The sequence below is a fragment of the Meleagris gallopavo genome, chromosome 2 (genome assembly GCF_000146605.3).
Source record: "Meleagris gallopavo isolate NT-WF06-2002-E0010 breed Aviagen turkey brand Nicholas breeding stock chromosome 2, Turkey_5.1, whole genome shotgun sequence".
In the NCBI taxonomy this organism is placed as follows: domain Eukaryota; kingdom Metazoa; phylum Chordata; class Aves; order Galliformes; family Phasianidae; genus Meleagris; species Meleagris gallopavo.
In genome coordinates this window covers 18,532,555-18,546,281 of record NC_015012.2, presented here as the reverse complement: position 1 = coordinate 18,546,281, position 13,727 = coordinate 18,532,555, and the positions used below count along the sequence as shown (strand labels likewise).

General features: G+C 36.3%; 1 long non-coding RNA gene across 4 annotated transcripts in view; it reads right to left on the bottom strand.

Moving 5' to 3' along the window:
• LOC109365892 overlaps window positions 1-12,607 on the bottom strand; it is a 17,827-nt gene extending 5,220 nt beyond the window's left edge. The window contains exons 1-4 of one of the 4 annotated variants that reach the window (XR_002111725.1): window positions 12,457-12,607; window positions 12,115-12,198; window positions 6,918-7,015; window positions 7-1,795 (exon numbers count right to left, since the gene is read on the bottom strand). This is a non-coding gene — a long non-coding RNA (uncharacterized LOC109365892). Of the gene's footprint in view, window positions 1-6; window positions 1,796-6,849; window positions 7,016-12,114; window positions 12,199-12,456 lie in introns of those variants that run through there. The other 3 variants (XR_004158799.1, XR_002111723.1, XR_002111722.1) reach the window with 3 other exon arrangements.
• Window positions 12,608-13,727: the final 1,120 nt, after the last annotated feature.

Genomic DNA, 13,727 nt, shown 5'->3' with positions numbered 1-13,727 from the left:
AAAAAAAGCAAATTCGTTAAGAGAAAAAGGCTATCCAGGACATTACAATATTTACCACTGATAGACTCAGTGTTGCTCACATATCTGGAAAACATTCTTACTATTCAAATCAGTTCCTTTCCCTACTTCTGTGCTGTTTTCATACGTAAGTATTTAATGACATAATCTTTTTGTATAAGAGTAAGATAGAAAATCACATAGGACTGAATCTTTTGTGCCATAAGGCTTGCATATATTAGCCAAATAATATGAAAGCAAACTGTACAAGCAAAGAGTGAGAGATCAAATAATTTTTCCTACATTTTTTTAAACGTAGACTGTTTGAAGAAATGGTCACAGTACAGAGTGCTGTGAACAGAGTGAGGAAGGGGACTGGGAACACACACCAAAGGGAGAATAATGTAATGAATAGCAGTGCAAACAGAAGAGGTAGTGGAGAAGGCACGGGTAGAGTGATGCATTGAGCAGAAAAGTATTTTGGTCACAAAAAAAATGGTGAGGTTGAAGAGGAGGAAAAGAAACTTTGAGATTCTGCCTTGAGATAGCTTTTGGTGATCAAGGCTGTTTTAATACAGCATAGAAATGGAAGCCAAATGGAAGAGATTCAGAAGAGTTGAATTGACTCAAGGCAATGATGATGGACCTCCTGTCCACCTAATTTGGAAGTAAAGGGAAAATGGGCAGGCAAGCATAGTGGGGAAGATGAACTTGAGAGTTGCCTCTTCATGTTGTAAAAGAAGGTAGAGGACAGTGAGAGGTTTTGGAAGAAAAAATAGAGAAGACAAGACCTAGCAGAAGAGTAAAAGAGCCCTTGTTAAAAGGCAGCCTTTCTTTTGTAAACTGTTTTTTTCAATGACGTAAAGGAAAATAAGTGTTTGAAATTTCTTCTAAAAAAACCTGCACCATCCTCTGCCTGTAGAGTTTTTCTTACTTTTGTCCAAGTGCACAAAGAAGCTTTTGGTACCGTTACAGATACCAGACTTATGGACTGATCTCATGAATGCCCTCAAATCTCACTAACATCAATAGAAGTTAAAGGCATTCAGCACTTTCCAAGGTCAGGCCATGTATCACTTAAAAATAACTCACCAACATAAAACATCATTAAAGAAACTAATGCTCATTAACTAGCAATAGACCACTGGGAAAGGATCAATAACTGTCTCCAAAATCATCTTACTTGTTACAGTAGATGCATACTCTACTTAACGACACTGAAGGATAGTGACACACAATGATAGGTCACTGATGACACTGAATGGGAAAGACTGCTTCTTAATTAATCAGGACAGTATTAGCAAAGAATTCTACTTAACAAGAATACATCTGGGGTCCTAACCAAGTGATTTGGAGGGATGATGTCCTGTCTCTTGCTGAAGAAAAGAGGCTGCATCAGAAGAAGTACAATAAACATCTTTATAATTCTTCTGTGGTTTTTGTTTGTTTTTCCAGAGCAGGGTGGTGGTTATTTTTTTTGTTTTTGTTTCATTATACAATTTTCAAAGCATTTATTTTCTTAAAATGTCTCTTAAACTGGAGTGAGGTCAAAACCAGACAGGCTGATTCTGAGCTTGCCAGTTTATGTGGTGTGGAACTAACATGCTGAACTGAACAGCTCTTGCTGTCCAGGCCTTGTCTGGGAAAAGCTTTTGCCATATTTTTCCCTGATTTACCTTCAAGCCCATCATTCTGCAGGCAGTGAACAGTCAAGTCTTGTATGCACCACCATGTGTGGTTCAAACTCAGTTTTGTTTCCTTCATTTGATCTGTCTTTGGATTCCATTTCCCACAGGATCTGCATGGATGAAATAGAGAATGCCAAATGTGGAATGCTTTCTGCAGTCTTCAAGAGAATATCTCATGGTAATTTTAAGAAAAAACCAAGATAGAATGATCTTATCTGCATTCCAACCCATAATGACCCTCCCTATCTGACTGAATTTATTGTAATCCCTATAAACCTAAACCTCAAAGAATTTCAATGCCTTGCACTTCTCTACTGCACTAATTTACGAGAAGTGGGTAATGTGCCATCTGGAGGTTTCACTGCCATTGGGAAGCACGTTCAGCCCACAGAGAAAGCAAGTCAGGCCAAAAGGAGAAAGAAAACGCAGGGGAAGGAGAAGATCTGGCTTCAAGGAACAAGTGTCATGAACTCACAAAGATAAAAACTACATTGCAAAAAAATCAGTTTCAGCTTGCATGATTGGCACATACACAGCCGATAACCCAAGGTCTCAACCTAAGGACATTAGCAACATTACAGGGCAATCCTTACACAAGGACAGAATGTTCTTGAGCAATTTCTGCAATATATTAGACACAAACAGGTTTTTCCTCAAAACTGAAGTCATGTCAGGTTTCTTGTTTCACCTCTTTTAATTCTTCCTGAACAAACATATTTATTGTGGTGGCTTCAAGTAAATTTCCACTTCACATAGTCTTCCTGAGAAAGAACAAAGGGCTTGCTGGGGGGAGCTTTTAGGCTGATTGACTATTCTACACCAGGTCACGAGAGGCTTGAGACCCATTTTACTTATTGAAAAAAATATGCCTGACTCTGATTTTATTCTTTTTAATAAGCCTCAAAAATAACATTGAAAAATGTATGTCACCAAACTCGTGATTACTAACCTACAAAGAGAGCAATTCAGCTGTCAGAATGGATCAAATCAACAAGTTAGACACAGGACTGAGAAGCATATTAGATCATAAAATATGTTGTCACCCTATTAATACTAAAATAATCAATCCTAACACAACCTTAAGCCCCAATACATCCTAAAGAGGATATTAAGAAGGCAGCTGTCCACTCACTACTCATATCAATTACAGAATATTTTAATATTGAAACAAAATCATCATCTAATATCTGCCACATGCTCTCAGTGTCAGTTTTAACATTCCATCTTCAAATACTTCCTCTTCCTCTTTGCGGGTGAGCAAAACCTTGCCTCCCAGCTCTGTTACCAATACAGCTATTGAGGCAGAGACATTAATATCATTGTCTAGGAGAAAAATATCCTTTTGACCAGGTCAGCAAGTAGAGAAGAAAGTTAAAGACCTTTAGCTCTGAAACACTCCTCCAATACAGCAGTTAATTTCACTGGGGAACTTTCTTGCTGATGTTTTCCTCCTCGTGAGTGCTTGACTGATGTTCACATCCGTACAAAGAGCCATAGTAGAAAAATTCACAGTTCATGAATGTTTCAAAATAGGAAGTTCAAAGGGAATGGGAATGCCCAGCTAGTAAAGGATAAGTAAATAATAATAGTAATAAAACAGAAGAAAAAGGCACAGACTTTAAGTTGTTAGATTTAAATTTAATCTAAAATTATATTGTCGAACTTTGCAGTTCTTCTGGTCCTTTCTCTCTAATAAGTCAATAGCTGTTACTTCCAGCGTAATTTTCTTCCATGTTCAGGAAAAGATTAAAAACTTATGATTTCTCTTCAAGGATCTATACTGTAGGCTTTCCATGAACAGTCTTTTCTGGGGTGTTTTCCAAAACAAGACACTGTCTTACTTGTTCTCTACTTCTTACTTCTCCATTGACTTATTTGCTCTCTGCTTCTTACCTGCCAAAGAATTTCAACCAGCTGAGACACAAAGCGTAATATGTCCAGTCAAATGGAGGATATTTGGAACAGAATAGTTTGAGTTAGAAGGGACCAACAAATGTCATCAAGTCCAACTATCAGACTACGTTGGGGCTAACTCAAGGTTGAAATATAACATTAAAAATATTATCCAAATAATTATGGACAAATGCAGAGCATCGACTACCTCTATGCAAGCCTGTCAAGTACTCACTTGGTAAAGAAGTTTTTCCTAATATCCATTTTGAACCTCTCCTGACATAGTTTTTTTCTGTTCCCACATGTTCTGACACTACATATCAGGGAGAAAAAATGAGCACCTTGCTGTCCACCTCACCTCCTCAGGAAGCTGTAGAGATCAATTAAAGCATCCTTTTAAACAGTTATTTTAAAATATATGGCATTTTGCAGACTGTGGAATCTGAAAGTCTGACTTGCCTTCCAACACTAAAAAAAGAAAACTAAAAAGGAAAAAAAGAAAAAAAGAAAAATTACAAGATCGTGGTTGTTCTTTTCTTTATATTAAAGGATTTTAGGTGACAATATGTCACTCAAAACAGAAACATATTCTTATAGGTTAAAAACAATATCTTCAGCTCCCAAGAGAATCCTTTGAACATGAATCTGTAAGGAACTCCCTCCATTGTACTCTGGAAGAAAAGGTACTGTACAACAAAGGCTACAAGATTCACCAGAACTGGGGAAAAATATTAAATGTGCAGCCAAATTCAGCAGTCAGTTGGTGAGGTTCTCAAGTAACACAGTCCTGGTTTCCTATCCCTTCCTCTGCCCTTATCACTGAGTAAGTCTCAGAAGCTGCCAGAGAGGGACAAAGGCTTTGCTATTGGGAATGAAGAAGGCTCATGGGACCTGTGTGGTTACAGCTGGAAAATGAAGTTTTTATGTGAACTCTTTTCAGTAATTATTTCCCCATTGCGTGTATGAAACAAAGAACATGCCAAAACAAAAGGAGTGCCTGCAAAACAGAGAACATTATGCTTCAAATGTCCTCATCAATTTTTACCTGCCTGGGATGTGATAACATCCGCATGTCCAGTGACTGAGCCATTCCAGCTTCCTCAGCAACTCTAAATCACAGCAGTCAGGAGCAGCCTGTCAGAGTCTTCTATTCTTGTTCAGATCTTTCTCTCTCTCTATATATATAACTTTCATTTATTTCTGTGGCTTCTTGATCTCAGAAAAAGCAGTTCAACACCTACAGAATACCTTCCCTAGGAAGATCACTATACAAGCAAAGTTCAAGTATCCCATCATTGATTGCATGTGTTTCATGCTAAGCTCCTTCTACTATAATGCACTTTCTACAATAGCTGATAGATTTTTCCAGTCTTCCTCTGGGAGTCCTAAATGCCTTTGCTAGAGAATGCAAGAGAAACGTAAAGGCTCTTCCTCTCTTTCCAGCACTGAAAAAAAATTCAGTTCTTGAATGAAATGTTTGAAAATCTTTAGAATTACTTTATAATTCATACTGAGTCTTTTAAAAAGAAGGAAACTGTGCAAACAATAGAACACAGGTGTCTGCACAATAACGTGCTAAACTGCTTTAGCAGTTTGATTTTCTAACCTCATGATACCACAGGATGTGTAAACCCAAATCAAAATTCTCTGTGTACACTCTTATCAAACAGTATGTTTATTCTGATGCAGAAGCCTTCATTCCAGGAAGCGTCTCTATCCAGAAAAGTATTGACATTTGTACTTAAATTTAAGCCTAAGTCCCATTCAGTAGGATATAAGGACATTTAAGCACCTGTATGCCTAAAAAGAGACTGACAGAGGGCAAATCTGAATCAGAATTTTATTAATGTTCCCTGAAGGTTATATAAGATCAAATGGGTAGATTGAGTTGGCATTCATTGCAGTGACTTTGTACAATGTTTGGGAAAATGAAACCATTAATGAGATATCACCTGAGTATTTTTTTCGTTGACACATTGGGTAATAAAATGTGAAATGCTTTACTTCACCAAATGAGGTCAGCACATATGTGAATAATTCCCTAAAAGAACAGAATTTTTATTTAACTTGTTTAATTGTCTAATAGTGTGTTTGTTCAGCATCAGTATGCAGTGAAACAATATTTCTGCCATTTGACTTCTGAGAAGCCCTGGACTTCATGATTAACAATGAAGTTCTTTTTGGCAATCCTCCTCTGGTTGGACAAACCACAACAAAAAGGGACTCTCCTCATACAGAATTTTCAGTCTAAACGATCTGAAATTATGCAGGAGTGATCTTCTTTGACTAGTTTCTATATGAGAAGGTAGAGCAGATTCATATTCATTTCTTATATTTGTCTTTATCTGTGTATTCATCCCTCCCTTTGACACCTGTCGCAGAACCAGATGAAAATAGGTAGGCAAACATCTGAGTCTGATGCTGGTATCTATTTAGTATTATTTATTTACATTTGAAAAAAAAACACATAAGTATTCTATAAAAAAAAGTAGAGTGGTCAATAGAAATTCCTGAAAATATTAAGATAAACTTCTTCAAGAGAATAGCAACCATACTGGTATCTAATCACTGTGTGGACTTTTTCTGTTTTTGGATTTCCAAATCCAGGTTTCTGGATTTCTTCTGCTTAAAAAGAGCATGGAGCCTGCATCTTATGCTTTAGCCTTTGATTGCCAAACTCTCCACTTGCAGTTCTCCACTTGAAGCCACAGCTGGAAGCGTGTGTAACATCTGTGTGTGGATTTGCCAGGTGGAGCCAACACACTGAGCAGTACATGACTGCTGCCCACCATCTTGCAGGATCAGATCCTTATCCCAAGATTTAACAGAAATCAGAGCATAAACACTGCCAGACCTGTATTTATGCTAAAATAACTATCCAGTTTTTCAGGGTTTGCCGAGAAAAGATCAGTGGCTTCTCTTTTCAGGCAAATCCTGGTTTATATTACTAGACAAATCCACTGACATAAAGTGTTAATGGTGTTAAATTAACTTCATCAATCAAATCTAGATGAGGATCTGGCCCATCATACCTTAGATTGTTGAAGCCATTAATTCATAGCTCTGTATCCCTTTTGTAGGATTTTCAATCCCTCTAGTAAAATACGTGTCACTCAAAGACTGGATCACACTCCAGTTATTCTTACAATAGTGGACACAGAAAGCACTGGACTTTCTGCCATGTGGAACAATTGCATCATGTGTAATCAAACAAGAAAGAAAATAGAGAAGTAAGTAACCACATCAACACACTATGCATCCATTCATTTACCGTGTCATTTAGCATATGGTCATTCCTGTGATCAAGACAGTAACTGGCATTTTTCCCAGTTAATTCACCTCTTTTTCTCTCTCTTTGTCCTCTGTTGTAGCACCAGTCTTTCAGCAGGATTTCAGGTTGTGATCTCCTTGGAGAATGAATAGTCCTTATTAAGTGTCTGGAAAAAACCAACAACTTATTAGTGCATTGAGACTAATTATGGAACTACTTTAATCAAATAAAAGATCTCAATAAAAATTAACAATACACTTGAAATCAACTTAAATATTTTTTCTCTTTTTCTCTGTCTCTCACTCTCACTCTGTAAATTGCCAGTCCTGGAGTTCTAACAGCTGCCTTTATGAAATCTGATGAATATGAAACTTTTCAAAGATTAAGCTTTTTTTTTCTGACATTTGGTTATTATAATGGTATGTACTAATTCTTTACAAATCTTAGCTGTGAATCATCCACTGCAAATGGAAAACAAACTCGTAAATATTCCTGGGCAAGTTATTCTAAATTATTTTTCTAAAAATGTTCACTTGATATTTTGATATCTATTCAGCATTGCATATTTAAAATCTAGACAAGTACAGTCTAGCCATGCACAGTGCCTTTTCCTACTTTTTACACTGTTTATGAATCCAGATGCATCTTCAAAACATATAGCCTATTAAGCTCAGTTAAGAGCAGATCCTGTGTTGATGCACATTTAGCTTTAATTCAATTTAATTTAATTTTCTGAAGCTAGCTGTGCTATATGGATAGGTATGATGACAGACCCAAATGCAGAGCAGGAGGGCAAACAATCTTTTTTTGAACAAAAAAAAAAGTATTTATCAACCTGTATACATCCAGGTGGCATAAGGTCTTTGAAAAATATGAACAACACCGTTTGAAGCTTTTATTTTTTTAAAGTTGTTTCATTACCCGCTAATAAATTAGCAAGGTAAGAGACTTTGTTTACACACCTGAAGTCCAAGAGGATGGCAATTCCCAGAGCTATTTTCTACCTGAAATGTTCAAGGACATGCAGCTGACACAGTGGGCCTCTGACTGCAAGACAGACAGCTCCAGGCCACAAAGCTGCTGTATAAAACTGTCTACATCTACCTAAATTAGAGCTGACAACCAGCCCTGGTTTTATAATGCTGAGTTCTCAACTTTTGGACACCAAAACCTACCCAGAAAAGGAAACAGAGTACATTAGATTTTTTTTTTTTTTTTGCTTTTGGGCATTGCTGCTTCTCTTTCTTTCCCTCTCTTATTTTTACCATATTTTAAAAAAAATATATTTTGTTTGATACATCAAATTTTTTGTTCCTCTTTTTGATAAAGAACTTTAGAGTTAAACATTCAATTAAAAAAAAAAAGCAAATAGAATTTTACTTGAATATTATGTAGTGTTTTCACTAAAAATAATCTCCTCTCTTTAAGAAGTGGAGTTAAAGTATAAACCTTGGAATTAGATAGAAACAGCAGGTAGGAATGAAGGTACATTGAAGAAAGATTCCTAGAGCTTATATGCAGACTTCGTTGAAGTCTTGCTCCTAATGAGATGGTTAAGACTAATTTTTCAAAAAAAAAAAACACCACTGATCTCAGATGCCAGTTTGCAACCTTCTCCAAAAAGCAAGTAATTACAGGGTTCTGACTAGCTGCAACTCCCCATAATATGAATGTTTAGGGCACTTGGACATAAGAACTTAAAGCCAACTGATTTTATCCGTTTCACATGAATGCCTTAAGCGTCTTTATTTCTCAAAGTCTAACACAAGTTTTAAGACAAAAATATTACATAAGAATAGCTCTCTACATGTCTATCTTATTTAAAGCAGACAAGAAATTTGATGAGATGTAACTATGGACTGAAGAGCCAGACTGCATGTTTGTGAACAAAACTTCCAATTCCAAGAATTTCTCAAATTTAACAATGTTACTTTTCCAGATTTCCTTTGTATCTTATAAATGATCGCAAAGCTAATTCAAATTGGTATTATTTCTTTTATCTCTTTCTTTTTTATTTTTCAGCACAGGCATTTCTACTTGTGCAAATACATTCTTAATTTGGTCATACCAAACAATGAACTAAATAAATTAATACTGCTTGTAGTTTATCTGTTTTGGTAGTCAGAGCTCTGGTGTTGCTGTTCAGTTTTGAGATACGTCTTTTTTTTTAAAGTGAGCAAAATATTCTAGGTGTATTCTTGCATTACTCTTTGTGCTGCAACATATTTTGTTAGAGAGCCCACAGTAGTATCTAAAATGGTGTAAATCATCAGTTTTTAATCTGGCAGGAAGTAGATAGTGGCCCATTAAACTTTCGTAATTAAATTTCCCTTGCACTCCCCCATTAGAACCATTATCTGAGTTTTCTAATTAACACAAGAGGAGGGAGTCAGTTCAGAGTGATGAGATCTATAACCATCCCCTTTCATTTTAATGACCTTTAATAAACTTTTATTACTATTGATATTTATAATTATAATACACCCTTCCCTCTGCAATATGATTCTTATGGCCTCGTCAAAACCGAAAAATACTCAAAGTTGGAGTATGACAAGTGATTGCATTCTCAAACATCCAGAATTTGGAGCCAAAAACATCAGTGGAAAAAAAAGATAAAGTGTCTTTTCCCCTCCCACTGTTGCCTGTGGGTAATGCTTTGGTCTTGGTCTGCTGCTGCCCTTTGCTCTGGCAGCAGAGCCTCCTCCAGATAGTCTGACACTAGTGCTGAATCATGAGGCGGCTTTGTGACAGATAACCACGAGGAATTATGCAGAGTTCATTTAACTTATTTTACTTCTAGCCCTACAGAGGTCAGATACTAGAGAGGAGGATTAACCACTGTGACATCTAGTCCTTTCTTAGATTTTTCATCACTGGCTTTTATAGTAACTAAAGACTTTTACATGGAGCTTTTATTGGCAAGTCAAAACTTCTAACCTCTCCGCAGCCTCAGTGTAGTATGTCCTATATCTCAACGATTCTCTTTCATGTAAGTAATTATGATCCCATCAGAATTACAGTGGTATGTGTTTCTTTGCTCAAATGAGATGCATGGCTGAGCACCTCAAACAGTACTTCTTTCTGCTGGGCTTGTAAGGAGAAAGGTATCCTGCCCTCCAAATCAGGAGTTACCTATACCAACAAAGAGAGCCTGAATATCTACACATTCCTTGCTGCAAACAAATGACAGTCTTCCTTACATGTGGGCAGGTGTTTTCTCCTTCCTGCCAGTTGCATAGATGTCCACATTGGAGAAGCATGAGCTATATTGAACATGTGGAAACGTTACAGCTCTTCACAGCTTAGTCTCAATCCACAGGTCAGGAATGAACCTCTGCCTGTTTAGTATCTGATGTCCTGGATCTCTGAGTTAAATTTTATGACTGTTCAAAGTTGAATGTCTCAGAGTCAATTTTCAGTAATTATTCCTTAGAATCAGAGAATCATAGAATCATTAAGGTTGGAAAAGACCTCTAAGATTATCTTGTTCAACCATCCACCCATCATCTCTCAGCTCGCTAATCCATGTCACTCAGTGCCACATCCACACTATTCTTGAACAACCCCGGGAACATTGACTCCATCACCTCCCTGAGCAGACTCTGCCAATGCATCACCACTCTTAGAATAAATTTTTTCCAACATCCAACCTGAACCCCCCCCTTGCACAACTTAAAGACATTACCTCTTGTCCTTAATACAGGTTGTGAGCGTTAAGATAATTAGCATTAAAAAAACCCAAGTTGCATATATAACTATAGGTAGCCAATACAGAAAAAATGCAGAGAAAATGACACAATATTTATTTCAAATTAAAGTTACTAGAAAAAAAGTCACATATAAAACTTCAGTATAAATGGTAAAAAAAAATGGTTCTGAAAGTCTATGATTCAGACAGATGAGATCATAGAACACCTTGCTTTAAAAAAGGATCACTGTATCGATAGCCAAGAGACATTGGATGTTCACTGCAAGAGACTTAGCAGTTAATATAATTGTAAAACATGAAGAATGTATTTCCTGTAAGAGTAACACTCAGTCATACCTGCTGAAATCTTAAATTTAGATTAGGTGAAAAGCAGTCATTAAATTGAATTAGAGTGCTCATTAAAGACCTGATCTTTTCTCCTATTGTTTGAATTACTGACGATCTAATGATCAGCATTTAAACTCAAGTTCTTCAAAAACAATCAGAAATGCCTCTACACATTTTCAGTAACTTCAAAACTTTCATTTGATGTTGTGAAATGAACTTTGCATTCCTAACTCCCAGACTAACCAAGCTGGTGTAGGAAGTTCAGTGGTAGGCAGATAGGTATGAACTGGATGTACGCTGTGTGAAATTGCTTCATGAAAAAGGTACGCAATAAAATTTGGCATATGTTGTTGAAGTGATTATGAGGTCTGTGTGAAAGCAGTAGTAGGTAAATTTTGGCTGGCACAGCATACAGATACACTAGAGAAAAAACACAGCCAACAATGTGATCACAGGACAGGAACCAGCTGCCTGGATTTTGCCTCCTGAAAAACAAACAAGAAAAAGCATGGGGAGAGCTCCTCCGTGACTTGAAGTATCAGGGATAATACAAAGCATGGTTTAATGGCCTGCAACCATGATCTGTCCATACAAAATTCTTCTAAATATGTACTGAGCCCTCTTTATCACCATCCATTGCAATTATTTCTGCACTTAGTGTGGTTTACCCATCAGTGGAGAAGCATGTATGCAAAGAGTTTTTTTAAGAATGCATCAAATACAAGAACAACATGATAACACATAACCACAAATGTCTTGGCCTGAGGAGAGGTTATGTTGTGTTTAGGTAGAAATATAATTGGCAGTATCATATTTCTTTCAGTGTTTGTTTCTGTTTTGTCATTTCAAGAATTTTAAACATAGAGTTTTTCAATAAAAATAAAAAACTCAAAACATTTCCATTATTAAAATTTACATATTGAAATTGCCTAAAACATTTGTGAAGTAGTTTACCTGCCAGTTGTCACATGGTCAAGAATGGACTTAGATTTGCTTTTCTAACCTCATCTGCTAATTAGTTTATGTCTTAAATATGAAGGTGCAATCTTCATATTTTCTACCCACATCAACTTCTGATTTTATCATTCTTCAAACTAAATTAATATTAGCCTATTTTTCATGTATCCTGCATCTTTGAAATTCACAGATGAATTAGAAAAATGAGAAAAGGGTAACTAGATTATAGAATTTCCTGAATCTTATGAATATTAACTGCATTTTTCACCTACTGTAGCCAATGAATATGTTTTATGACCTTCTGTGTATTAAGCTGTATTCTTCTCTCCACTGTTCTGCTTCAGGTAATGATGATTCTGAAAAATGCAAAATCCCATCATGCAGAATTTTGTATTAGAAAAGATAACTGGAAATTAGTCATCTCTATATTCATATATGATATAATGCAAAACAAAGATGGAGCAAATGAAGAAGAGAATGAGGAAGAAAAAGAGGAAAAACAAGAAAGAGGAAGATTTAGAAGGAGAAAAAAATAAATAAGAATGTTTACAGCTTGCAAGGATGTAGGAACAACAAGATGAGTATATTCTGCAAACAAATCAGTGGCACACTACCTGCAGTTCTTAATGCAGTAAAGACAGGATTAGGATGGTCCATTCTTGCAAACAGAAAATTGTCCCTAAGCAACAGCAAGGACAGTTTCCAAGTCACTTGCAGGCATTCTTTGTAAACTCTTCAAAACACTGACTGTTTAAGACTGCTGTGAACAAATGATCCTTCTACCTACCTTCAATAGATTACCACTCCCTGCTTCTGTTGCTTCCTTGTTTGCTCTGTGCTCTGTGTTGTGTTATGAAGTTCTGTATGATAAAACACCAAGACCAAATATCAAACTTATTTATATCCTTCTAATTAAATATTTTAATTTTTTATATCTGCAATTCAAAAGTTAAATTGAAATCATCAATAGTCCGTTTGACTTTAATCAGTAAGTAGAATAATTTGTTGATAAGAATTTAGTCCAAGTCAGGAAGAACACTCTAAGAAACATCTGTGATAAAAGTATCAAGCAGTCTTTCTAATCATGTACCAAGTCCAAGGTCTCTGATAAGCCACCTGGCTATATCTACGCACTTCAATAACCCCAAGCTGGTATTACATTGTCTAGCTAAGGAAGGTCTTGTTGCTGGGCACTGAGCTGCTAGGCTTATGGCTCTCTGTTACGAGACACAAAAATATCTGAATATTGTGTAGGTGAAACATGCACAGAAAGCCATGAGGATAGTTATTTTAATAAAGAAGGCTGATAGTAACCAATAACTTTACAAGTCAGAATCTCTGCGTTTTTTTTTTTTTTTTTTTGCTTCTTTAGAGTTGTCTTTCACTTCTAAGAAGCTTCTGTGCCAAAAGTTGGCTAAAATGCATTCCTCAAGACTTCAGATATCTGCCTTCTGCAAGTAAACATCTTCTGAATCTCAGACATCAATTAATTTCATTCATCAATCATTTGTTATTCCTATTGGGCTCACGTCATCTGGAAGACATATCTGTTTATTTACACTGTAATGCCCTTTCCCAGAACACTACCTTGTTATGTGATTTTTCTTAACATTGTTTTTCCATACAATAAATTGTTGTGCTCCAAGAATATGCTCAGCATTATATCTAAATGGACAAGCATAGCAGTCTTTCATGTACAGCACAGTCTTTCTTTTGTGGATCTACATGAGTACAGCTCATCAGTGAACACTCCAAATTTTCTGGCTTTACTCATAACTCACTGCTGAACCTCTCTCTGCTCAGTGAAAAAGTGAACTTATTTCCTCCACTTTTCCTTTGAATCTCAGACATTTTCTCTGTATTCATAATGCTTCAGTATCCGTGC